Source organism: Corvus hawaiiensis, chromosome Z (genome assembly GCF_020740725.1).
Source record: "Corvus hawaiiensis isolate bCorHaw1 chromosome Z, bCorHaw1.pri.cur, whole genome shotgun sequence".
NCBI classification, from domain to species: Eukaryota; Metazoa; Chordata; class Aves; order Passeriformes; family Corvidae; genus Corvus; species Corvus hawaiiensis.
Window position 1 is genome coordinate 11,118,010 of NC_063255.1, and position 24,305 is coordinate 11,142,314.

Consider the following 24,305-nt stretch of genomic DNA (forward strand, 5'->3'; position numbering starts at 1 on the left):
AGGTATCCACAGAAACATGAATATATTTTTGGCGGCCAAATTGGGGGAAGTGGGTGGTATCTGTTTGCCATACCTCACAACTGCCTAGGCCTCAAGGGTTAACCCCTTGACCTAATGATGGAAACTGATGTTTTTGGCAGTTGGGGCATGTGGCCACAATAGCTTTTGCTTGGTCTCGAGTGAGGTGGAACATTCGGATGAGCGCTGGAGCATTTTGATGGAACGTGGCATGGCTCAGCTGGGCTTGCTGGAATCTGTTAGGCAGATTCGCTAACTCGATGGGCATTGCTAGGGCATCTGCTCTCCTGTTTCCTTCTGCAATAAATCCTGGCAGGTCAGTGTGTGAGCTCTCATGCATGACATAGAATGGTTGCTTTCGGTGGGAGATCAGTTGAATCAATTTTGAAAGCAAATTATGAATTTTTGAGTTTGCAACCTCCTTTAGTAAGGCTCTCTCTGTCCTGGAAACTACACCTGAAACACAGGCCGAATCAGTTATCAGATTGAATGGCTCATTTAATCGTTTAAATGCTCTGACCATGGCTGCAAGTTCTGCCACTTATGGGGATCCTTCGACTACCTGCACATCAGACTCCCACTTTGGAGTGCAAGGATCCTTCCAAGTGATTACAGATTTAAAAGATGCACCAGAGCCATCTGAAAAGATTGTCAGGGCATTTAATGGGTTTCTGCTTTGAATTTCTTTTGGAATCAGTTTGAAGACCAAAGTAAACAGTCTGTGTTTTGGATGGTGTATAGAAATTTGGCCTGGGTAGCTGTCTAGGGTGAACTGAAGGTGCACATTGTTTTGAAGGAGGTTATCAAGTGAATCGGTTGTCAATGGTAAGTAGATGCATGTAAAGTCAGACCCTGCAAGGGTGAGGAGGCAGGATCTAACCTTCATCACCAGCTGAGCTGTGAGCTCCTGTGGTGTTGTGATACTTTTGGATGGCTGCTGTGAGAGGAAAACCCACTCGATGATTAACAGGGGATCACACTGCACCTCGTCCCATTGAAATATCAGCCCGTGGAGGTATGGCATTTCCCCTAATACAATAAATTGAAAAGGCAGACCTGGGGTGCAGCGGTGTGCCTGCTGGGACGACAGCGCTTCCTGTACCTTACAGATGGACTGTCTCGCCTCCTCTGTTAGATGCCTAGGTGATGTGAGGTCATCTTTCCCTTGCAGAAGGTTGAACAGAGGAGCGAGATCTTCTGTCATCAGCCCTAGGAGTGGCCTCACCCAGTTTATGGTCCTGCAGAGCTGGTGGAGTTCCTGCAAGGTCTTAGGGTTATCATTAATTTTGACTTGTTGGGGAACCACAGTCTGTTCATGGATTTTCAGTCCAAGGTATTTATATGGAGAGGTTTTCTGGACCTTTTCAGCTTGGATTTCAAATCCATTTGCCTCTAAGGCCTCGATTACCTTCCCTAATGTCCACTCTAAATAGGATTGGTTAGGAGCACACACCAAAACATCGTCCATATAGTGAAGCACTACTGCCTTTGCTGCTAACTTTCTGATGGAGAACAGAATGCGGGCAACATACCACTGGCAGATGGTGGGTGAGTTTTTCATGCCCTGTGGCAGAACTCACCACTAGTAGCGCTACATGGGAGCCTTTCGGTTGATGGAAGGAACCAAGAAGGCAAACCGGGGTGCATCGTCTGGGTGTAGTGGGATCGGAAAGAAGCAGTCCTTAATATCAATGACTGCTAGCTTCCACTGCCTAGGGAGCATAGAGGGTGAAGGCATTCCAGGCTGCAGGGGTCCCATGTCCTCAATGACTGCATTTATTTTCCGCAAGTTGTGTAGGAGGCGCCACTTGTCTTTCGCTGGTTTCGCTGGTTTTGCTGGTTACAAATACCAGGGAGTTCCAAGGGCTATTTGAGGGTTCAATGTTTCCCTTTTTCAATTGCTCCTCCACGAGTGCGATGAGCGCCTTTAACTTGTGTTTTTCCAAAGGCCACTGATCTGTTTAGATATGTTTGTCAGAGATTCAATTTAATTTCTGGAAGGGGCACTCCGCAGTGGCCTTTATTAAAAATTCTGGGGTTGAGATGGAATTTCGACTCGAGTCCCCCACTGGGACATGAGACCCCTGCCCACAGTGTGAACCCAGAGTTAATTACAAAAGGACGGACTGATGCTATCAGTCCCTCTGGACCCTCAATTTGGATAACTGCCCTGCTTCTCTGGGCAGATATAGATCTCCCCACACCTGTCATAATACCTTCTGCCAGCTGCAGCTCCCAGTGTGACGGCCACTTGTGGGAAGAAATGACTGTCACGTCTACTCCCATGTCCATCATTCCTGCCAGGCTGATGTCCGAGCCTTGGCAAGACAGTTTGCAATTAAGCATGTGTTTGTTGTTCCCAGCTACCTCAGCCCAGAAGACAGAAGGTTTGTAGTCCTGTGGCAGACTGCTGGGCACGAGAATAGCTTGGACCACAACCTGGTTAGCAGCAAGAAAAAAGGGAGGGTTAACACACTGGATGTTGGTAGTAAACAACCCTTGTGGCCCCACTTGAACAATTTCTGGTGTAACACAAATGTCAGCTAGTGTGTGTACAACATCTTTTAACACAAACAATATACAGTCTCTCAGATTCTCACAACTCACATTCTCTGGGGTGTTACCAAGTCCATTTGAGTTGCAGTGGTTGTGGTAACAATTTTTCTGGTGGCAGTTTTTTTTATTTGTTCCCCTGCATGGCCCTGCCAAACCACGCGGTCCTGTCAGTTTTTTGGCTGCATCCCAATGGCGGCAGGCGATGTCATTTGCCCTGGGGAGACAGCTTGGAAACCCTGATTAATTGGAGCCAGGACTTGGCAATTTTGGGCTAAGTGCCCTGGTTTGCCACACGTGTGACAGACCCAATTAGCATTTCTTTTGTCCTGAGAGGCTGTAGTTTCAGCAGTGGCTGCAGCTCCTATTAAATTCCCCCATGTTTTTAAATTTGGCTGGTTAATTGGCACTAATGTCATGCAAGCACGAATCATTTGGTTTAGGGTTGGTGGAGGATTGAATGGAAGACCCAAAATCACTCTTTTACAAGCTTCATTGGCATTAGTTTTTTGCAATTTGCGTTATAATATGCTCTCTTGTTTTTGGATCTTCCACTTGTCTTTCCACTACGAGCCTCAGTTTATCCATAAAATCAATAAATGGCTCATTTTGCAGTTGCCGAATCTCTGTATAATTCAATTGAGGCGCTAATTTAGGGGGCATCTAAGAACACTTGCTCTGCCACTTGCTTTACAGCATTCAGGACTGGCTCTGGTGTATTTTGAGCCTGGCTCTGTGGCTTGGCTAATAACCCCTCACCGGTAAGGTGATCTATAGAAACCATTGCATTGTTTGGATCCTGAAGTAAAATTGGAAGGAGCTCTCTTAGTTGTTCTCTCCAACTATCATCCCACATTTGAAATTCTGATGGGGAAAGCAAGCAGGAAAATATGCCTTTGATATCATGTGGCACCATCACTGCAGTAGTGAGGGTTATCTGCAGGAGGTTCTTAAAATACTGACTTTCCCTCCTAAAATCCTTCTGGGCTTTGCAAAGCTCTTTCAGCTCTGCAGGATCAAGAGGTTTCCATGTGGGATTATTGCCTGCTCTGTCATAGGTAACAGGAGCGGCAAAGGGATAGGAGGGGGGTGAGGGGACTCCCGGACCCAATTTCAAGACAGTGTCGGTTCCGGTTTCTACCCTGTGGGAACCGGAATTGGGGGTCGTGGGAACCAGGAAGTCCTCCACAGTGGGCAGGATTGGAGGACAAGGAGGAGTGGTCACAGGATGGGCAGCGATTCATGACGCAGGGGGCAGTACCCGACATGTGGGAGGAACCAGAAGATGTCATGTCTGGGGGTGGAAATAGGAAAGGGTTGGGGGGATGAGGGTGAAAGGGATTGTGGGAAGAAGAGGGGGGAGGGGTGGTCTGTGCCATGCAGTCTCCCCCATTATGTAGACATATGGAGTAGGGGGCGGATAATGGCAAACAGCATTTAGAACAGTTTTCTGGGCTTACAACTGGGGAAGAGGGCGAGGGATACGGGGTTTGGGAAGGGGTCGAGGCAGCCTGGCCAGGGTGGTTGAAAAGACCGAGAAGGGTCAGGGAGAAGGTAGCAACCCTGTGCCTTTGGGCTTTTTAATCTTTTCGTTTTTTTCCAACGAAGGGGAAGTGGGGTGAGGGATACGAGGAGAGGAAGGAGGGATATGGGAAAAACTGGGGGTCGGGTTTTGCGCTTTTCTTTTACTTTCCGGTCCATTTTATGTAAGTCTCGCAATACCAAAACTAAGGGGAGATATTTTTCTCCAGAGGTGTCTCCTTTCCAGTTTAAATCAGTAATTTTATCACTCACAGCCTGCCAGAAGGCAGGTGATTTTAAATTTGTGGGAGACGCTTGAAGAAGGCAAAAGAAAAGCCAGCGAACCAACTGTTTTATCAAACCCTTTGAAAATTTAAACCCACTAACTTCAAGAGATTTTGCAACTTGGAGAAAAACCTCTTTGGCATTAAGAAAGTTTTGAACCCATGGCTTTCTCAACACTTTTTCCACCTGCCACCCGCAAAAGGAAAAAAGAAACAAAAAAGTCTCAGGGACTGGGGATACTCACACAAGTTTCAGTTCGGCACAAATCAGCACAAATTCACAGTTACAGGCATCCGGTCCCGAAACTAAAAACACGGGTGGAGTCCTCCGAAGCTCGGCTGCTCTCCGAGGTCAGTTCAGTGCAAAATCAGTGGGAGTTAGCAACCTTCTCTCAGGGCACCACTCCTAAAACAGAGCGAGCTGCACCAAGGGGCGTTGGCAGCTCCAAAGTCACTTTTTTCGCTGTCCACCGACAGCCACGATGTCACAAGGATCCACTTGTATGAGCCCCACGCTTGGATGCCAACCTAACACAGTTCTATCCTCACTGCACAAGCTCTGGTGTGCCCTCGATCAGAGAGAGTCCAGCGGCGTTACTTCTGCGCGTCGCAGAAGCAACCTCGGCATCAGGAAAGGCACTGGCTGGGCGTGCTCGCTGGCTTCTTTGTAGGGAGACATGGCAGGAGCCAATGATCTAGGCTCACGTTAGTTCAGAGATAAAGGAAGAGAGAGGGGGTTCTGGTTTGGCTTCCAACAGGTTTATTGTCAGAAGTTTAGCAACCAGAATATGGCAATGATCTTAAAACTTCCCGAGAGCCTTTTCCCTCAGTTTTATAGGGGGTTTGAAAACTGCGGGGAAAGGGGAAAACAACCAGTGAGTTACAAAGCAGGGGGCAGGATACAATTCAACAAGATCCAATGCGGGAAACCGGGAGGCAGGAGTTATAACAAAGAACCCATGAACAACCAAGTAAGAGAGAATTTTCCTGAACAAGGGGAGGCAGTTTGGACCTGGGCACAGCCCAGGGGGGATGCAGCTTAAGCTTCTGAACCGCCCCTCAACCCACCCTCCGAGTCTGTGTCTCGGGGAAACTTGATCTGCGGGAGGGTCTGGGATTGATTGGCATCTCGCTGCCCCAGCCCTGCAGTGGGCTGCATCATAGCAACAGGAAAGGGTCATTTTTTCCAGTGTGCTCGCTGCTGTTTCCCAAGGTTTGAGGGGATATTGAAAAGAAACTTGCCTCCTTGTGAGCAGGCTTTTTTCTCAGAGCAATGTTTATTGCGATGCGTCTTGGATTTGCACATCTTATCAGAGAAAAGCAGCTCCAGGGGCACCTCTCTGTTCCCTGCTTTTGGCTGAGACAATGCTGAAACAGCAAGGACTTGGCTCTTCACAACTTTTCATACTCTCTCAACTATCTGTCCAGCTGTGTGGGGCTTGTGCCAATCACTCTGTGTCAGAAGGAGGATCTGCCTCTGCTAAAGGAACACTGTTGTCACATCCCTTCCTTAGCCACTTATCTTCATCTCTCTCCTCCCACACATGCTCTTTTTACTTAGATTTGCTTTTTTCCTCTAAGCTGTTGCAAGTAGTCAGCCCAGCAAGCTTCATTTCTACTTCAGCTAACTGTGAGGTGATGGTTAGGGTTTGGGTAATTAGGGTGAAAATATAAATCTGAAGCCAGACTGTTACCATCAGCCTTTAAAGATGGTAAAGATTTAGGAAAGGATATTTTGTGCCCAGGAATGCTGTTTCAGGCTATTGTCAAGTGCCAGGCATGTGATCCTGAAGCTCATTGTTGGAATGTCATCAAGGTATTTGTGTGTTGTCCAAGTCTGGTGCTATTTCCATGAAGAGTAGGAGCACATGGCATGGGGTGTGTCTGTGACCAGTTTGGTCCATCTATGAAGCAGCCTTCTGCTTAAGGTGAAGGACAGGACTCAGCTGAGACAGGTGAGTAAGGTCACTGCTGTGGCACTACAAATGAGAGCCGTGCTCCTGCCCTGTTTTCACACCAGGCACAGTGAGGTCTTCTGAGCCTGTTGCTAATTGCAGCTCAGAACATTTGGCTGATAATGATCTATCTCACCTAGTGGCATTTGCTGCTGGTTTCTTCTCTCCATCAGACAGTGTTTCACTGCTGTTGGTGTCTGGCTGTACTAGAACAGGAGACACATAAATCCAGCTGAATGGTTTTCTCTTGGTGGAAAGCACCCTCATTTGAGCTCTGCAATCTAAGGAATTTTTGTGGAGGTATTCATTCATGTGATGAACATCTGGTTTGGTGGGGTTTTTTTCCTTCTAAGCTGTTTCTCATAAGAAATACAGGTGGATTGTTGTTTGAGAAATATTTTTCAGCTCCGGAAGGACATTGCTTTGTCCTTTAATAACTGGAAGTATGAGTATCCAAAAGAGATCTACAAAGATGCAGAAGAGTCTAGAGGAGATACTGTATGAAGAGTGGCTGAGTTCACTTGGCTTGTTCAGCCTGGAGGAGTCTCAGAGGAGACCTCATAGCAGACTGGAGCTTCCTCACAAAGGGAAATGGAGGAGCAGGCACTGGTCTTTCTGTTCACCAGCAACAGGACCATGGGAATGGCATGAAGCTGTGTCAAGAGAGGTTTAGGTTGGATATCAGGAAAAGGTTCTTCACCTAGAGGGTGATCGAGCCCTGGAACAGGGTGCCCACAGAAATGGTCACAGCACTAAGTGTGGCGGAGTCCAAGAAGAGTTTGGACAATGCTCTCAGGCATGTGGTGTGACTCTTGGGGTTGTCCTGTGCAGGCCAGGAGTTGGATTTCAATGATCCTTGTGGGTTCCTTCCAAGTCAAGAAATTCTATGACACCATGAAATAATGTGTTTTATGGAGTGACACTCAGGATCAGTTACTGTAATTCCCTCTCAGTAACCTTCTGGACTCCTGTCCTGCCAGCATTGACTGTACCAGCTGCCCAGATCTTCTGAGAAGAAAGGGTGTATCTCTGGAGATACAGACTCATGCCTGCTTGTTGAATGTTTTGTAAATGGTCTGTGTTTTTCTCCAGGCCACTCTTTGTGAACTCGTGTTGTCTCTTAAGTAACATCTCTGTTGATGCATGTTATACCAATGCACTGGGTCACACTGATAGAGGTTGAGCTGTCTGGCAGATTTACCCCAGTCTGTGAGGCAGAGATATGCGAGGTCTCTCTGCCTGGTCTTTGATGCAAGACAGGTGCTTAGCTGAGACTGACCATCAGCCTCTAGTGTGAGAGTTTTATTGGAGGAAGAGGACTGCAGCAGCTCTGTGATGAATGTGCAGCTTGGTCTGTAGTCCACAAGAGGAGTGTGAGCTAGTGCAGGGGATCTCATCAAGCACCATGCCTGGCTGATGTGGCAGGTCTGCTTTTCCTTGTGCTGATGAGGCAGCATGACTCAATGTCATGATGATGGAGAAGGGAATGACTTCTCTTGGCAGCCTTTCCTCCCAGATATCTGAAGTGAATTGATATTAAGGCAGGGGAGTAAAACCACTGTAAGAGGAAGATCAGATTTGTGTTCTTTTTAGGTAGTATCTAAGTACATGAGACCTGATGAGATGCATCCCAAAGTCCTGAGGGAATTGGCTGTTGGAGTTGCCATGCTGCTGTCTGTGATGTTTGAAATTCATGGCAGTCAGGTGAAGTCCCAGGTGACTGGAAACGGGGGAAATGTTGTACCCATTTTTAAGAAGGGTAGAAGGGAGGACCCTGGGAACTACTGACCAGTCAGCCTCCCATCTCTGCCAGGGAAGATGGCGAAAGGGATCCTCATGGAAGTTACACTAAGTCACATAGAGGACAGGGAGGTGATTCAAGACAGCCATCACAGCTTCACTGAGGGCAAGTATTTCCTGGCCAACCTAGCAGGCTTCTATGGTGGAGTGACCACATCACTGGACAGGAGATGTCATCTGTGTCGACTTGTGTAAAGCCTTTGACATGGCCCCCCGCAACATCCTTCTCTCTAAATAAGAGAGATATGGATTTGATGACTTTGGTGAATGATGAATGGCTTGGATAGATATCCAGAGTGTAGTGGTTAACAGCTCAGAGTCCTCCTTATGGACATCAGTAACAAGAGGTGTCCCTCAGATGACTTTTAAAGATCCATTTCAACCCAAACAGTTGAGTTATTCCATGACCTCTTTGCTATAGTGTTTCTCAACCAAGTATCTCTCTTGGCTTCTCTCCAGAGGGATTTTACTTTATTGCTGATGCATGCTCTGTAGTCCCCTGGTAAATTTTTACAAGATATATAATGTATTTTTCAGTCTACCTTTTCCCTGATGGTTGGCAACCATGGTTCATTGCTGTGGAGTTCTTGTTAAATAAAATATGAGATCAATTGAAAAGTTATCAGTATTACTGGAAACATGAGACTTCTCACAATGTCTGCCTATTTTTAGTGCTGATCAGAACCAGTAAGAGTGCTCCAAGTAACCAAATAAATTTTTGTTTTTAAAGCTAATTTGAGACCACATCAGCAGAATATTGTTTAATATTTTATTTCCTTTGTTAGGAGTTTGGTCTGCAGTTGTTAGTATTTTAGATGTGACATTAAGTGCATGTTTGTGTGAATTTTTTCAAACCAGAGATTACAAAGCCATTTATTCTTTTTCCTATCAATGCAGCTTTTTATTGAAAACTGCAGGTATTTTAAAGTCTACTCTTTTTTTTCCCAGGAATTCTCCTTTCAGTGTTTTTCCCCAGGGAAAAGTCTATTTTAGCAAAATGCTTTATGTCAAAACATTCAAATTTCACTCCTATTAATTCTGTCTTGTCTTTAGATTTATGTTAAAGTCTTAATTGCAATATTTAATGCTGTTTCTATATACACAGCTTTTCATTTTTAAATTCAGAAATAGGTCTTGGACTTTATTTTGTGGAAAGGCCAACATTTTGGTTTTGCTTTCTAATATGAAACAAAATCACATTTTACAATGCTGGAGTCTATCAGAACAGCAGTTCTTGGTTTCAGGATCTTTGCTTTAGATCTATTTCATACCACAGCAGATATCTAGCACTGAAGCATTCAACTTTTGCCAACTCTTGGTATCACTGTTTATCAAGTGACATCTTTTTCTCTCATTCCTAATATCCATTTTGACTTTGCTCATGACTATTAGAACCTGCAGTTTTATCTGCTATCTATAAGGTGCATACCACCAGCCAAGCAATGCAGCAGTATTATTAAGTGTATTAATTAACCTGGTGTGCCTGATAATAAACACCGTAGGAGGATGGAGTTCTTCAAGGAGACTCTATTGTCTAAGTGATATTGTGCCACATTTCAGGGTCCTTTACTTTTTTTGCAGGAGAAATAAATCAGAATCTGTCTTTAATTTTTCTCTGAGAAAGTTCAACTGCTTTATTTTGGCTAAATAAAGAAGTTAAATGGCCCAACTACCTTCTCCAGAATCTAAAATTATTTGAACTCAAGGCAGACAACATGTTGGCAGATAGCCTAGAGGTAGTGATTCAGGACTATGCCATGTGGAAGAGTCTCACTTAGCTTTTTGACTGATCTGGATTTCACTGCCAGTCATGTTATGCTGCCACTGATGGTATCATCTAGACTTTTCAAGACAGTTAGCTATAAGGTTGAGTTAAAAGGAAAGATTACTATTATTGTTTGATTACAAAATGTGCCAGTAATGAATGCTAAAAAGGGTGTCTCAGAGGTTAGCAGAGCTATCTAACAGAATGAAAGAAGCAGATATTATTTCCTCCAATATCTCCCCAAAGCCTTCTCTTCTCTAGGCAGACTAACCCCAGCTCTCTCTCATGCTGTATTCATAGGAGAGGTACTTTAGCTCTCTGATCATCTTTGTGGCCTCCTCTGGATCCACTCCAACAGGTACATGTCTTTCCTGTGCTGAGGACCTCAAAGCTGGACATAGTGCTCCAGGTGGGGTCTCATGAGGGCAGAGGGGCATAATGACCTCCCTTGACCTGTTTGTCACACCTGGTATGGCCCAGTGCAGCTGGTAAATAATGCATAATGCAGTTGATAAAGTATTAAGTAGTGTATTATCAACTGAAATAGACTTTGGAAATCAGAAATTAAGTTACTTTTTAGAAGTACCAGGCTGTAGAAATGGTAGCATTCCTCAAAGATCCTGGTCATCTTTAATTTTGCCACTAAGGACCTTGAATTCTGTTGTAAAGAATAAGAGAGTTTGCTGATAACACAGAATAAGAGACTGTTGTTTTAACTGAGGAAAGCTGAGGGGTAACATACAGCAAAACCTGGATGCCTGCAGAAGACATGAGATGAAATTCAGTGGCATAAAATGCAGGGTGTGCCGGTTTGGCCAAATCTAGAAATACATCCTCTGAGAGAAGGGGGGTCACAACCATCCCTCCCCCACCAGGTTCGGGAAAAAAAATTTTCCTCGAAGGAAAGTGAAAGAGATAAAAACTATCTATTTAACAAACACACGGAAAAAGGATAATAATGCTAAATAATAAAACCTCCCTCTCTGCTGAGAGAAACCTGGGAAAATTTCAGAGTCCTTCCATAGATCTCTCTCTCCCCCTTCTTGGAGCTGGGACCGGGTGGTGGGCCCACCTCCAGGGCCAAGGCCTCGATGGAAATTCTTTTTGATGTATTCTGATGTTGAAACAGTCCAGCAGAGGGAGAAAAAAAAGAAAAAACAAAGTTCCAAGAAAACAAAATTTCAGCTCTCCATCTCTCTCCGGAGAAAGAAAAAAGAGCTGGAAAAAATGGCCGAAAGCAGGCTGGGTGCCTTCCCCACTCTCGCTCTCCTGCCACAGCTGAAAAAAAAGTCTCTATCTCTGTGTGACCTTGAACAAGCTGCAAACTGCTTTGAAGAAGTTTTGCTCAGGTTTTCCTCCCCCCTCTCAGGCTCAGTTTAAAGGCAAAGAAAGGCACAAAATTAATTTTCTGGGCATAGGGCAGCGATAGGGGATACACATCACAAAGTCACCCCAAGACACAGGGTCATATTGATGGGAGCATGCTCTTATAAGACAGGATCTTACCAGCTGGGAATGCCAGGCACGGTAGCTGCTGTAGCGTCACCCACGGTTGGCTAAATCTTAGGCCTTGGTGGAAACTGTGTGGAAGAAAGGGTGGTATCCTCTTGTTGTGCACCTAGACATTTACAGCATGCACAGAAAGATACTCATACTACCATCTGAGGTGTGGGTAGGATATCTTTTTGGATGCTCAGTGCAATTTTGGTCATCCATGCTCTGAGGAGTAGATAAAACTGGCACAGCTGCAGAGAGGTACTATTAACTAGAATAAACAGGGAGTGAATTGCTGAAGACGTCGAGAAAGCTTGTCTTGTTTATCCTGGCACAATGAAGCCTGAGAGGCTCTGTGATTACCTACTCTCTGTAAATATCATGGGAATAAATACCAGTGAGGGAGAACAGATTAGACTAAGGGCCAGCATACTTACAAGAGCAACAGGTATACACTGACTAAATAAATTTAAGCTGGAAGTGAGAGAAGGGCTCCTTAGAGTGAAGTTTTCCAGCAGTTTTCTAGCTGGAAAAGTGGGAGTGAGAAAACTGACTGCTTTTAAGATGAGCATCATCAGCTTTTGAAAGAGGAACAGAGTTCACTAGGTTGGCAAGTTCCTCCCAGACATTCTACAGGAGAATGTCATGGCTGCTAACCTCCCTTACCAGAGGCAGCTATGCATGGTCTTGTCCATGGCATTTGCTTTGTCACTGGAGATGGGAGGACAGGACCTCACCATGTTCTGCTCCCCACTGGTCTGCTTGTGGGAGCCCTGGGAGCACTCCGGTCTTGAGACATGGGATGGGGACTCCCACCTACGGGTGGGGAAACAGGTGCTCTTGCGGGTTTCATTCATGACCCCACTGGTTATTGAGAAGTCAGAGAAGTCTGTGTTAGGGACACAGTTCCCCAAGGTGGGACCACCTTGGCAGAAAGTTAACCTGGTGAGCCTGTCTCCCCCCCCGCTGTAAAAGAGCACTGTAAAAGAGCAGTGACTATTCTGTAATATCTCCTGGGTACTGTATTTTGGATAATTATAATTGGCATAGTAAAGGGTTTATCATATGAATGCTTTAGGCTTGTTAATTCTAGGTTGTGAGAAAAGTTAAGTAGAAAGAATGAGGAATAGCTCTGGGAAGGCTGCTCCTGGTAAATGATTCACAGCAATGCCCAGGATGCTATTTAGGAGGATAGTACCTCTGGGATCCAGCTGATTAACAAAGCTGGTTTAGCTGTGGGAGTCCAGAGCTAGAAGCCAGAAGATGTATAAATTATAATAAGCAGCTCAATCCTTCTCTGTGGAAAGATGAAGCAGTTTTTGTGGAGGAGTTAGTAGGTGTGTGCCTGTGGCCCAGGCACCAGGCTGGGGTTGTGGGGCACGAAAGCACTAGAAGTGGCCATGAGAGCAGAGAAATAACCATCCTTATTATATGTGCTGTGTATCCATTTGGTACATGCCTTGCAAGGCAAATGATAAAGCCAGCCTTGCAGATGAAGGCTGGGTGAAGAAAAAAATAAGACACCAGGAAGCAGAAGAAGTGATGCCTCAGGTGGAGAGATGTACAGAGAGGAATTTGTGTGCTAAATGAAATGTGCTGGGAAAACAGAATTGTAAATGTTGTTGATTCTATTTGTCAAATGGGACTAACCTGAAGACTAGTTGTATTTGAAGAATATATGTTAGAAAACACTTATGAATGATATTTTCTATCTTAGTATTTTAGAAATATTGAAGTGTTTTGACAGTTTTAAGAGACCAAAGAGTGAGAAAAGAATGTTTAATTGGCTACGCTGAATATGAGCTACACATTTAATATATTTTTAATTAACTAAAAAACTGTGTGTTCCTATATCATTTTGTTTCCACCATCTAATTTTCTGACTTGTTTTAATCACAACATCATTCAAATCAGAGCTGTAATTATGCCCAATTTCTGTTACTTGGATGTGCTGCCTGAAATCCTTACTATATTCTTTGCGTCTTGCTGTCCAAATAGCAGCAGGGATGAAAAACTAAGTCCCTTTTTCAGAGGTAATTGTTTCTCTTACAATTTTCCATTTAAACTTTGTTAGGTGGATTGCTTCATTGTAGTCTGTTTGCTGAATGTTTCATGAATAAAGCACGTTTTCACCTTTATTCTAAACACTAAGAAAATATTAAACTCCTGGGAACGATGTAAGATGCACCTCTTTACTGCAATTTTCTCTTTTATATATGGTTATTTTCCTTGCATTTTTCACCTTTGCCTTCCATATGAATTATTCTACATATATCTGTCTGAATAGTCTATTGCAGAATATTCTGAACTAGGTACTATGGCAAACAGTCGCCTGCAGATTTGTACTTTTCGGTTGTCTCTGTATTCAGTAGCAAAGAATTCAAATATTGTTGAGATTCACTTTTATTTCAAGGAATCTGCAGGAAGAAACAGTTTTGCAGGCTACACTATTATTCTGAAAAAAAATCCATGTTTTATCTATTTACTTAAGTAATTTAGATTTATTGTAGTAATGATTTCAGTGGAAACTGTACGATGATGTGTGAAATTATGTTACAAGTTGTATACCAGAGAAATAGTGCTGGCAGTCAGAAGTTTCTTAAATAAACCTTGCCCTCCACCTAGCTGCTCTGCTTTCTCTGCTAGTGTTACATACCTTTTTACTAACTTTCCCTGTTACTCAAAAGTGGGATTTTTGTAACCACTCTGCTAATTCATCTGTGTTCCAAGGCTCTGGGCAGGGCTAAATGCTTTTAAAAATCACCTCCTTTGATGTGGTAGATTCTCTTTCATTGTTCTCCATGTCAAATTTCAGAGTATTTCCTCTGTGTACTACCTATTTTTTTCCTCTCTAAATCTCTGTCTTCTTTATTGAATCATTCAAATTTTATATTTTCAAGAATGTGATTTTTTTAACAAGGAAATGAGCCAGCAGCAGCAAGTGAAACTCTGAAATGGTTGCTGAACAGTTCTATACCTTGAATCCCCAGCTAAGTTCCTCAGCAGGACAGCTCTTTGAAAGGTCCCAGATAACACATGGTGACAGCTCTTGGAGAAGACAAAGCCCTTGGCTGAGTCTGGTGGAGGAAACTTTGGCTGTGAGTTGTCTGGTACTGGCTACAACATATGTCTGTGACAAAGCAGTTCCGGCTCTGCAGTCTGATTCTAACACCTGATTTGAAAGCTTTAATACAGGTGTAGTGGTTTGGTTCGAAATATCCATTACTTACTTATTTTGCTTCTGTGAGATAAGAATTAGGAGAAAGCAAAGCAGGCACAAAACTTAAAAGAATATAAAGAAGTTTATTAACAGACCTAAAAGAAAGAAAAAAAGTCAGACTAAACCTTCAGAACACTTCTCCTTCTCCCACTGACAATGTAAAAAGACAACCCTTGAGATTCCCAGTCAGTTTACCACCTCTATAATAATCTCTTTTTCAGTTCACTTAGGGAGAGTAGTCTCTCTTGCTCATGCTGTGGAGACATCTCCACAAGAACAGTTCCCTTATGGCTTCAGTGTCACAGCGAGACAGCTGCCCGGGTTGGTTCTCTGCTCACATGTGAAAGTCCCTTTCCCCAACTTACAGCTTTCCCCACAACTGTTTTCGAGGGTCCAATCTTGAGCTACTGGGGTACCATTTTAAGGTTGAGCTGTTCAGAAGCAAAGGTTCTCTTCACCTATCTCTGGGAGCATCTTCATCTCTAGGAACAGAGGTCTTCTTCTTCCCTGGGAGCAAGGGTCTTCATCACTTTCATCTCTCTCTGTTCAAGCTTCTCATCAATTACAGCTACTTCAACATTTGCTTATTTCAGCACAGATACTTTTGCTCACAATTGCAATTTGAACGCTCCACCCCCCATCCTTTCATGAAATTACAGTGGGTATTTTGATGTACCATAGTCCATCACCATAGCTTTACAACAGAATTTCAGCTTCTAAGCTTGAAGCATCTCCTCCTCCCTCAGGATTTCAGCTCTTCCTTCTTCACTGACTTTGGTGTCTTTATGGTGTTTTCTTCACGTGGCTTCACTTTTCCTTATCCTCTGACTTGGGAGAGGATTGATGTCTGCAGGCTTCATCTGTTCTGGACAATCTTACAGCACTAAGAGAGTTAATCTCACCCAGGCCCCGCAGCTGGAATTCGCCTCTCACTGTTGGTCACATGATCTTTGTGGGGCAGTGGCCTCAGATGAATTTTGGCCGCGCTGGGCGAGGGCCGGGCTGGCCGAGCCGTGCCGCAGGGCTGCCTGCACGGAGCAGGGCCGCGGAGGGAAGAGGGCCGTGGAGGGAACAGGGACACGGAGGGAAGAGGGCCGCGGAGGGAACAGGGACACGGATGGAGCAGGGCCACGGAGGGAACAGGGCCACGGATGGAGCAGGGCCACGGAGGGAACAGGGCCACGGAGGGAACAGGGCCGCGGAGGGAACAGGGCCACGGAGGGAATAGGGCCGCGGAGGGAAGAGGGCCACGGAGGGAACAGGGCCGCGGAGGGAAGAGGGCCTCGGAGGGAACAGGGCCGCGGAGGGAGCAGGGCCACGGAGGGAACAGGGCCACGGATGGAGCAGGGCCACGGAGGGAACAGGGCCACGGAGGGAACAGGGCCGCGGAGGGAACAGGGCCACGGAGGGAACAGGGCCGCGGAGGGAACAGGGCCACGGAGGGAACAGGGCCGCGGAGGGAAGAGGGCCTCGGAGGGAAGAGGGCCTCGGAGGGAAGAGGGCCTCTGAGGGAACAGGGCCACGGAGGGAAGAGGGCCACGGAGGGAAGAGGGCCTCGGAGGGAACAGGGCCGCGGAGGGAGCAGGGACACGGAGGGAACAGGGCCACGGATGGAGCAGTGCCGCGGAGGGAACAGGGCCGTGGATGGAGCAGGGCCGCAGAGGGAACAGGGCCACGGAGGGAACAGGGCCGCGGAGGGAAGAGGGCCACGGAGGGAACAGGGCCGTCAAGGGAACAGGGACACGGAGGGAACAGGGCCGTGGATGGAACAGGGCCACACAGCTCCAGGGTGGCTGTTTCCCGGCCGGCCCGGCTCGCACTGAGGGGGCTGCGCTGGGTGTCCAGCGAGCAGAAGCAGCTGAGATTTCAGCCAAGCCGTGCTGTGGCTGACCCAGCTGGACCGCTCCCTGGGCTCCCAGTTACCTGTCCAAAAGCTGGAAGCAAAAGAGCTTTCCCGGGGTTTGTTCGTTTTTAAATGTGGATCACAGAGGTGTGTCAAGCTTCTTAAGTGGCTTTAAAAAGTTGCCAATATTCAAACTAGCCAGCTGAGTGGTTCTTTCGGGTCTAGAGGAAGCTGTAAGCACCTTTTTGCAAAAAAGCGCTTTGGTGGCTGATGGAGCCCTCTTTAACTAAAAACCCAAACTATGCTAAACCATGACAACAGGGATTCAAGTGTAATGGGTATATGAGTAAATCATAACTCTTTTTTTAAAGAACTAGAAGATGGGGGAGGAAAAAAACCCCAAACCTGTAGCTGTTCCCTTGATTGGTGACAGATATTTTGTTCTGTAAAGCAGAGGTTTTCTGTTTCACAGAAAGGGGAATAAGTTCCAATTCCTATTTCCCTATCCATGCATATTGTCACTTACATGAATTTCTTAATGTTTCTTGAACAGTCAGATTTCTACGTGGAACTGGGAGCAGGACAAACTGTCTCAAGCAGATAAAATATGCCTTGTCCAGGTGCCTGTGTAAATGAGTGTTCAGGTTTTGTGTTTGTGCTACAAGAGGTTGAAAGGAATGATGACTGAGCACCACTCTGACCTCCCTGATCACCACTCTGTGATCTCCAAGAGATAACTGATTAACATAGAATCATAGCATGGTCTGTGTTGCAAGCAACCTATTAAAGGTATCTCATGCCAGACCCTGCCATGGGCAGGGATAACTTCCACTAGATTTGGTTGCTCAAAGCCCCATCCAAACTGGACTTGAACACTTCCAGGGATGGGGCATCCATGACTTCTCTGGGCAACCTGTTTCCATGCCTCACCACCCTCAAGGTAAAGAATTTCTTCTTAATCTAAATCTGCTCTCTTTCAGTTTGAAGACATTCCTCATGTCCTATCACTACCTGTCCTTGTGAAAAGTCCCTCTTCGGCTTTCCTGTAGGCCTCATTTAGGTACTGGAGGGTGCTCTATGGTCTCCCTCTCTTCATGCTGAACAATCCCAATTCTCTCAGACTGTGTTCATAGGAGAGGTACTCCAGCCTTCTGCTTCAGCCCATCATCTTCATGGCCTCCTCTGGACTTATTCCAACAGGTTCATTTCCTTCTTATTTTGGGGACTCCAGAGCTGGATGCAGCAGTCCAGGTGAGGTTTCACCCCAGCGGAGCTGAGGGGCGGAATCCTCTCCGTCAGCCAGCTGGCCACACTGCTCTGGATGCAGCCCAGGTTGGCTTTCTGGGCTGCAAGTGCACATTACCGGGTCATGTTGAGTTTCTTATCCACCAGCACCCCCAAGTGCATCCCTGCAGTACTTCTCTCAATCCCATCAGCCCCCAGTCTGGGGGGTTGCCCTGACTCGTGTGCAGGACCTTGCATTTGACCTTGAACTCCATGAGGTTTGCACAGACCTGCCTCTCAAGCCTGTCAGGTTCCCCCTGGATGCCATCCCTTCCCTCCCGTATGTCGACTGCCCCACGCAGCTCAGTGTCATCAGCAAACCTGCTGAGAGTGCCTTCAATCCGACTGTCCATGTGACCAACAAAGATGTTAAACAGCACCAGTCCCCATACCAACCCTTGGGGAACACCACTTGATACAGCTTTCCATCTGGGCATTAAGGCGTTGACCACAGTTCTTTACGTGTGACTATCCAGAGAATTCCTTATCCACCAAGTGATCCATCTACCAAATCCATGTCTCTTCAATTTAAAGACAAGGATATCATGACCATGTCAAATGCTATGCACAACTCCAGATTAGAGATGCAGTTGATAAGCTTCTCTTAATTTGATCTGCTGAATCACTGAGAAAAACCAGCCTTTGAACAGAGACATCCTCATAGCAAGTAGTATTTTTCCTTTCAATCCATAGACTATTGTGTATTTTCTGTATTAGGGTAACTACATGTTTTACAAGGCCTTTCAGTCGTAATGTAAAAGATAAATGCCATATTTTGTATGGCAGCAGCTCAAACTTTTAGCTCTGGCTTTGCCACTTCAATTCCCTACTGCATTAACCAAGAGAGTAGCCAAAATACTATGTCCTTAATGAGATCTTTTATACTTCAGAGTCCACTGAGTCCTTTTCCTACTGCCTGTATTCCTAATGCTATTAGTTAATGCTCTAAGTGCAATGGCTAAAAACAGGGAATCAGGGAAAAATGGGATGATGAACATTAATTACCTCCAGAAACCACCATTTGCTATTAAATATCCCATTGCATTTTTGTACAAGATGTAGGTTTAACAAATTCGGCTGAACTGGTTTTTGAAGGGAGGGCAGGAATATTCCTTTTGAGCTCATTTCTGCCTCCCTTTATAAATGAAACCCAGAAAGGCAGCACCAGTTCAATCAGAGAAGGAAGACGTTTGGCCCTTGGTGACACTGCAGAGTATGCTGCTAAGATAATTACATTGAAAGATGCATCTGACCCCAGCATGCTTGTCTGTGTCATGTGTATAGATGCATTTCCAAGTTGTATAAAGCAACTGAGGATGACTGAATTAAAGACAAGTTTTCCAGAAGAATAAATTCAAGGTCGTTAGATACTACTGTAGGTAGTTCTTGCAACAGGGCAGCTCATGTGCAGTAATGTTAATTCAGGATCCAGGGAAAGAAATTCCCACCCAATGCTGCCCAGATTTGATGGTTTGAGTCAGTCTGACCTTGGTGGTGCCAATTTTATGACAATGCTACTGCTGCCTAAAGAGGATCCTAGGGGTATGGAAGTGCATCTGAGGAGTTCCTTTCCAGCCTTTTTGTGCTGAGCTCATGTAAATCTCTGTGCTTGAGTTAATTTGATCCTTGTTTGTCACATTTCAACAGTTAGGAAGGACCTGTTATAAACTAAAACTTGTCAATGAATTAGGGACAGAGGGAGAGCAAAACCACTTGTTTTGTTTCTGTTAATTCAGACCATTTCCATGTGCTGTATTAACTTTGTCTGTACAGGTCTATTAGCACAGCTGAGAGAATTGTAAATTTTATCAGGGAGTAAAAATAAATGGCTGGCATATAAAAGCGGAGGACCTTTTAAACTAGTTTTACCATAGAGAAAATTATGGTAGAATGATGTAGTGTAGAATGGTACCTAAGGCTTATCGTTCACAGGGGAAGTTATTTGCAGATGCAGAGTAAATCTTTAGCAGGAGCAGAGTGAGGGCATGGTGAACGCCCTTGAGCAGCATGCCGTAATGCCATTATTTCTGGGTACTCCCACTGAAGCTAATGAGGATGCATAAGGATATCTATATAGTGGTGCTCTGAGTACAGAGAAAGGTTGTGACATCTCCCTCACTGGGGGCTTGTAAATAGATTAAATTGAACATTTACCAGGAGTGATCTATATCACTGATCTTTGTGTAGTTGATCCTGTTCAGGGTGGGCTGGATGAACGTGAATGACTTTTCAAAGTTCTTTCCAGTCGTGATTTTCATGCTTCAGTGACAAACGGGTAATCCACTGCTCCCACTGAAGCAGTGAATTCTCAGCATCCTTGAAAAGCCAAGGTGAGCATATGCTGAATTACAGCTCTGAAATTCAGTGTTCTTGCAAACAGTGATAAAATTGAACGGAGAGGGGGGAAGTTAAGGAGTATAGGGATTCTGATTCAGGCTCGTGTAAGCACAGCCTCCTGCAGACGGGTGCTGGTTTTGTTCAGCAGTAACACCTCTTTGCAAAAGACTGCAAGGAGTAGAGTGTGTGCTTCACTGGAGAGGGAAGAAATGCCATGTCAGTTTGCCCTGTGCAAGGAGACCTGCTGCAGTTCTCACTGGTGTTACTGGTAACGGGCACTTAATGCTTGGCAGCATCACACCCTGTGAATGGGACCAGTTTCTCACTGTGGATTAGGTTGTACTGACTCCCTGCACTCCAGAAGAAAACCTGTTCTGTGCCTTTAATGATCAAACCCATTAAATAGTGAATAGACGTTCTGTTTTGTGTTTGAGTGGCTGCTTTTCCTTCTCCTCTCCCGTGAAAGCTCTGCGGAGAGGAGCGGCTGTTGCGCCATGGGAGGTCCTGTCTTAGAACACAGCTGTCATTAGTCTTCTGTCACATTGTCAGGCTTTCATGACTCAGTCATTAAAAAAAAACAGATAACCAACCCTCTTTCTGAACTAAAATAGCCTAAGAACAGTTTTTTAAAAGCAAATTTTAATACAGCTAATTAGATCATATTTTCTTTCTGAAAGCTTTTAATGGGACTCACGATTTTACTGCTTGAACTGAAGCTACTTGGATGCTTAATTATTATTTATTAAACAAAATTCAATACCACTGAAGTCACTTGAGAGCTTTGATAGATTTTAAAAAAAGAAGAAATACATCTTGAATGCTCAGTAGCTTTAAAAAGGACAATGCCTGTTTTGTAGTTGAGGTCAGTATTTCTCAGCAGAGCTCCTTTAATTCATCAGAAAATGGTTCCTGAAAGAAGAGAACAACTTAAAAATAAATATGTGCACATTTCTGCCTATATGAGCAAGCAAGCAGAACAGGGAAAATAGAGGTAATAAAAGAAGTGTCAAAGCTGAGCCTAGATTTTACTATGTTGTAAATGAAAATCTTTGTAGCAATGCTATATGAGAAAGTACGTGGCTCCTCACGAAAAAAAAAGGCTGAAAATGGTGATGTGGGACATGTTTGCAGTCATGATGTAAACCGTCCTGATACCCAGGTCATGCCCAAATTATGAGTACCTCTGACTGATATAGTGAGATACTACCTGGAGATAAAAGCTTAGGTCTCAGAAGAAATACAGCCACATAAGTATCTCTGTGTGGCTTTGCACTGTCCAGCATAGGTAGGTCCCTATCACCCAGATCTCCACTTTCCCCCTTCTCATGCAGTCTTTGGCAGGTGGAAAGGCTGCTCCAGAAAGCTGCTGGGCATCACGGGTGGTGAATTGGATCTGTCTGCTTATGCAGAGGGGCAGTGATGGTGGCTGGGGCTGGACCACAGCCCTTCCCGTGAGGTCCTTCCACATCAGTCAGTCACATGGCTTTACTCCCGCCATCCTGGTAGTGAGGGGCAGCAGTCTGGTACCTCCTAGTTTCCAGTTAGCAAAAAGAAATTAGATACTCTACATATTCCTTCAGGCCAGAAAATTTATCACCAAGATTACTGATCTTAATCCATGGTCAAACCCAGGTAACATGCCATTCCCCTCCTTCCCTGCCAGTGCTCAAGCCCTCCAGCGCTGTGTCTTTGCACTCCCTACACTATTGGTACCACTAGCTCCTCTGCTTCCACCAGGGATGTGGAAAAGCAAGTTGACTTCTGATGCTGCTTTGTGGGGCAGTGCTGCACTGGCCTGGCAGGGTTGGATCTGTGAAACTCCAACCTAGGTCAGAGGCGCTGCAGCAGGATGAAAAAAGTGCCTCAGGTAGTGAAATGAGAGGACTTCTCTCTTTCTCCTGGCACAGGTCTTGCAGAGGAGCACACCTACTCTCCTCCCTGGCTCTAAGCAAAGACAAGCAGCATCTTCTGTGCATGTGGCTCTGGGTTACATAGTGGCTTTGGAACCCGTAGGGGTTAGAAATTATTCCTTTTGAGAACTGGGATTGTGGCTATAAGGGCTGGACTGTACCAGCTGTGGGAGGCACCTTAAAGCATGGATATTCTCCATAGGAGAGCCAGGACTTGCCTAACACAGAGGCAGTGATGCTCTTAGGGTTTGCAGGCTGAGAGGCTTGTGTGTAGATGCTTGGGCATAAAATCATTCCTTACCAACCTAGCAAGATGGATTGGGTTTGCGTGGCATGGTTTTGGTAGCAAGGGGTGCTATAGGGTGGCTTCTGTGAGAAGTTTCTAGAAGCTTCCCCCATGCTTGACAGAGAACCACACAAGAATATCTATGAAGACCACGGTACATACTGGGCTTTTGTGAGCTCAGTCATGTAGGTGGTTTATTCTCCTGACTAAAACCCTTGGTGAGAACAATCACTAGTTTGAAGCACAATTTGGAAATTACAAGGCAGGGTGAACAAGGTTTGTACTGCTATCACAAAGGCACCCTGAGGACTATTAAAGCAGGCTTATTCTAATAATTATTGTGAGCGTGTGACATATTTGTGCTGAAACAGAGCAACATGTGGTTTCTTAGTGTCATTGGTGTAATCCACTTTCAAGATGGCACTAGGGGAGGAAGATGATCCATATGGTTTTTTATTAATTTCTGTCATAAACAGAGCTACAGAGCCTAGATCAAATCTTTAAGGTCAGTGGAATCTTTTCTTCAGCTATCTCTTTTCTACAGGATTGTGTTACTTGGTTTTGCTATGGAAATAAGCTTTTTGTTTGATCATGTGATTCATTTCTGACTTTAAATGCTCTCTAGTCTCATGAACAAAAGATTTCCGTGACTTTATCTAGCAATTTGCGTATGAGCAGAGGGTCATGCAACTATGTTCTGTGTGAAATATCAGTAAAACAAAAATAACCCGTTCAACTAACCAAGCCAACTGCAGATGAAAAGGCAAGGTAGGCTAACTTAATATAAAGCAAATCAAAAGGAGGCATGACTGTTTGGTGGAGTCTGACTTACTAAGAACACATTAAGAAAGGAAAACAGTATTTCAGTCAATATAGGTAAGTGTATGGATGGCAAACTCTATGGCGTGAAGAAAGAATTACATCAGAACTAGCTTCAGAACAAGTAAAAGACACCAAAATAAGTTAATTATGCCTCAAGGGGGAGTAAAATATCAAGGTCATCAACTTATGCAGAAAGAAGGAAGGAAAAATATGTGCCCACCTACAATGAATCAGTTCACCTTTAAACCTGAAACTCCTTGGGCTTAAATAGGATGGTATTAAATACAAAAAGTAACATACTGCCATCTCGTAAATTCAATCTGGTATCTCTGTGCAGAGTTCAACAGTACCTTTCACATGTGAAGGTGCAGTGGAGTTTACAGCTACTCTGAGCTGCCTTTTATCACCTTGGTGGTCTGTGCTGTTCTGCTGAGATCTGTCTGATTGCTTGCAGATCTTTTCAAGCACTCCAGGCATTGCTGGGTATTTAACACCTGACCTGTGCTCTGTTACAGTTCTACAGAGTGCAGCTTTTCAGGATTACATAAACTTAAATCTGAAGGTGTTGGCTGGGTTCACAAACAGCAGAATGCTTGAATTTGGTTTTATGGGCTGCTGTGCATAGAAGTGCTTCAGTCATACTGAATCAATGACTGAAATAAAATGTATTGCTTATATGTGGATCTCACAGATTCAAGTACATTTTGGTGAAATAAAGCCTTAGTATTCTCCTGTGAAATCATAGAGAGGAATTTTAGCTGCTTGGGTTTTATTCTGTATTAAATTATTTTTAAAACTGACTGATTCTAGTAGCCACTGACAAGTACAATCTCTGTCTGCTAATAGTTCTTTTCTTTAGATCTGTTTTCCCAAAGCTTTTGAGAGAATTAGGTTCAACATGTTCAGCTTCATTTAGATTACTGTCAGACCAAAATTTTCCGTGTACCTTGTGTCTGTGCAAAAGGCTGCACAATATGCTGGTTTAGGGGAAATCACATATTTATAGATCTTAGAGCAAAGGGAGAACACAATGTTCATCTAAACTGACTGCAGCCCTGCCCAGACCTTAGGTTCTTTTATTTAACTCAGCAGCTTGAGGTTGACCAGGAGTATAATTTTGGAACTATACCCAGGCTTGATTTAAAGACTCAAAGTGCTGCACAGTTTGCCACAGTCATTGGGATTTTGTACCAATGGTCAATTACCCTTTCTC

At 44.8% G+C, this 24,305-nt stretch overlaps 1 protein-coding gene across 1 annotated transcript in view; it reads left to right on the forward strand.

Moving 5' to 3' along the window:
* The window catches only part of PLCXD3 (phosphatidylinositol specific phospholipase C X domain containing 3), an 88,143-nt gene that overhangs the window by 62,092 nt on the left and 1,746 nt on the right, over positions 1-24,305 (forward strand). The gene's annotated exons all lie outside the window — the stretch shown is intronic.